Genomic DNA, 3,581 nt, shown 5'->3' with positions numbered 1-3,581 from the left:
TCCCATAGGCACCCTGAACTTGAAAAGTGAAATTGTGAAAAATCCACAATACATATCAACTTAATTCTTGCTGTGCAAAGTAGGGCCTGGGGACTTGTACAACATACATTTTAAAGTTTGGGTTTATCACCTTGCAAACTAAAGTTATAGGCGTTTTCATCTTTTATTGATGCATTCGCATTTTCAGGCGCTGAAAAGCTCATTTTTACCAACATCACTGTACTCTGATATAAGTGATCAGAACTGTGCTTTCATACATTGTGGGTGCTTCTCGAGTAAAAATGAATAGAATCCAGCAGCAAACTCACTCATAAGTAAGTTGGTTTGTGAAGGGCACTCATATGACTTTAGGCGGAATTCAATGCAATTTCCCATAGGCACCCTGAACTTGAAAAGTGAAATTGTGAAAAATCCACAATACATATCAACTTAATTCTTGCTGTGCAAAGTAGGGCCTGGGGACTTGTACAACATACATTTTAAAGTTTGGGTTTATCACCTTGCAAACTAAAGTTATAGGCGTTTTCATCTTTTATTGATGCATTCGCATTTTCAGGCGCTGAAAAGCTCATTTTTACCAACATCACTGTACTCTGATATAAGTGATCAGAACTGTGCTTTCATACATTGTGGGTGCTTCTCGAGTAAAAATGAATAGAATCCAGCAGCAAACTCACTCATAAGTAAGTTGGTTTGTGAAGGGCACTCATATGACTTTAGGCGGAATTCAATGCAATTTCCCATAGGCACCCTGAACTTGAAAAGTGAAATTGTGAAAAATCCACAATACATATCAACTTAATTCTTGCTGTGCAAAGTAGGGCCTGGGGACTTGTACAACATACATTTTAAAGTTTGGGTTTATCACCTTGCAAACTAAAGTTATAGGCGTTTTCATCTTTTATTGATGCATTCGCATTTTCAGGCGCTGAAAAGCTCATTTTTACCAACATCACTGTACTCTGATATAAGTGATCAGAACTGTGCTTTCATACATTGTGGGTGCTTCTCGAGTAAAAATGAATAGAATCCAGCAGCAAACTCACTCATAAGTAAGTTGGTTTGTGAAGGGCACTCATATGACTTTAGGCGGAATTCAATGCAATTTCCCATAGGCACCCTGAACTTGAAAAGTGAAATTGTGAAAAATCCACAATACATATCAACTTAATTCTTGCTGTGCAAAGTAGGGCCTGGGGACTTGTACAACATACATTTTAAAGTTTGGGTTTATCACCTTGCAAACTAAAGTTATAGGCGTTTTCATCTTTTATTGATGCATTCGCATTTTCAGGCGCTGAAAAGCTCATTTTTACCAACATCACTGTACTCTGATATAAGTGATCAGAACTGTGCTTTCATACATTGTGGGTGCTTCTCGAGTAAAAATGAATAGAATCCAGCAGCAAACTCACTCATAAGTAAGTTGGTTTGTGAAGGGCACTCATATGACTTTAGGCGGAATTCAATGCAATTTCCCATAGGCACCCTGAACTTGAAAAGTGAAATTGTGAAAAATCCACAATACATATCAACTTAATTCTTGCTGTGCAAAGTAGGGCCTGGGGACTTGTACAACATACATTTTAAAGTTTGGGTTTATCACCTTGCAAACTAAAGTTATAGGCGTTTTCATCTTTTATTGATGCATTCGCATTTTCAGGCGCTGAAAAGCTCATTTTTACCAACATCACTGTACTCTGATATAAGTGATCAGAACTGTGCTTTCATACATTGTGGGTGCTTCTCGAGTAAAAATGAATAGAATCCAGCAGCAAACTCACTCATAAGTAAGTTGGTTTGTGAAGGGCACTCATATGACTTTAGGCGGAATTCAATGCAATTTCCCATAGGCACCCTGAACTTGAAAAGTGAAATTGTGAAAAATCCACAATACATATCAACTTAATTCTTGCTGTGCAAAGTAGGGCCTGGGGACTTGTACAACATACATTTTAAAGTTTGGGTTTATCACCTTGCAAACTAAAGTTATAGGCGTTTTCATCTTTTATTGATGCATTCGCATTTTCAGGCGCTGAAAAGCTCATTTTTACCAACATCACTGTACTCTGATATAAGTGATCAGAACTGTGCTTTCATACATTGTGGGTGCTTCTCGAGTAAAAATGAATAGAATCCAGCAGCAAACTCACTCATAAGTAAGTTGGTTTGTGAAGGGCACTCATATGACTTTAGGCGGAATTCAATGCAATTTCCCATAGGCACCCTGAACTTGAAAAGTGAAATTGTGAAAAATCCACAATACATATCAACTTAATTCTTGCTGTGCAAAGTAGGGCCTGGGGACTTGTACAACATACATTTTAAAGTTTGGGTTTATCACCTTGCAAACTAAAGTTATAGGCGTTTTCATCTTTTATTGATGCATTCGCATTTTCAGGCGCTGAAAAGCTCATTTTTACCAACATCACTGTACTCTGATATAAGTGATCAGAACTGTGCTTTCATACATTGTGGGTGCTTCTCGAGTAAAAATGAATAGAATCCAGCAGCAAACTCACTCATAAGTAAGTTGGTTTGTGAAGGGCACTCATATGACTTTAGGCGGAATTCAATGCAATTTCCCATAGGCACCCTGAACTTGAAAAGTGAAATTGTGAAAAATCCACAATACATATCAACTTAATTCTTGCTGTGCAAAGTAGGGCCTGGGGACTTGTACAACATACATTTTAAAGTTTGGGTTTATCACCTTGCAAACTAAAGTTATAGGCGTTTTCATCTTTTATTGATGCATTCGCATTTTCAGGCGCTGAAAAGCTCATTTTTACCAACATCACTGTACTCTGATATAAGTGATCAGAACTGTGCTTTCATACATTGTGGGTGCTTCTCGAGTAAAAATGAATAGAATCCAGCAGCAAACTCACTCATAAGTAAGTTGGTTTGTGAAGGGCACTCATATGACTTTAGGCGGAATTCAATGCAATTTCCCATAGGCACCCTGAACTTGAAAAGTGAAATTGTGAAAAATCCACAATACATATCAACTTAATTCTTGCTGTGCAAAGTAGGGCCTGGGGACTTGTACAACATACATTTTAAAGTTTGGGTTTATCACCTTGCAAACTAAAGTTATAGGCGTTTTCATCTTTTATTGATGCATTCGCATTTTCAGGCGCTGAAAAGCTCATTTTTACCAACATCACTGTACTCTGATATAAGTGATCAGAACTGTGCTTTCATACATTGTGGGTGCTTCTCGAGTAAAAATGAATAGAATCCAGCAGCAAACTCACTCATAAGTAAGTTGGTTTGTGAAGGGCACTCATATGACTTTAGGCGGAATTCAATGCAATTTCCCATAGGCACCCTGAACTTGAAAAGTGAAATTGTGAAAAATCCACAATACATATCAACTTAATTCTTGCTGTGCAAAGTAGGGCCTGGGGACTTGTACAACATACATTTTAAAGTTTGGGTTTATCACCTTGCAAACTAAAGTTATAGGCGTTTTCATCTTTTATTGATGCATTCGCATTTTCAGGCGCTGAAAAGCTCATTTTTACCAACATCACTGTACTCTGATATAAGTGATCAGAACTGTGCTTTCATACATT

This window comes from Periophthalmus magnuspinnatus, chromosome 3 (assembly GCF_009829125.3).
Source record: "Periophthalmus magnuspinnatus isolate fPerMag1 chromosome 3, fPerMag1.2.pri, whole genome shotgun sequence".
Lineage (NCBI taxonomy): Eukaryota > Metazoa > Chordata > Actinopteri > Gobiiformes > Gobiidae > Periophthalmus > Periophthalmus magnuspinnatus.
Note: the sequence above shows the minus strand (reverse complement) of the source record.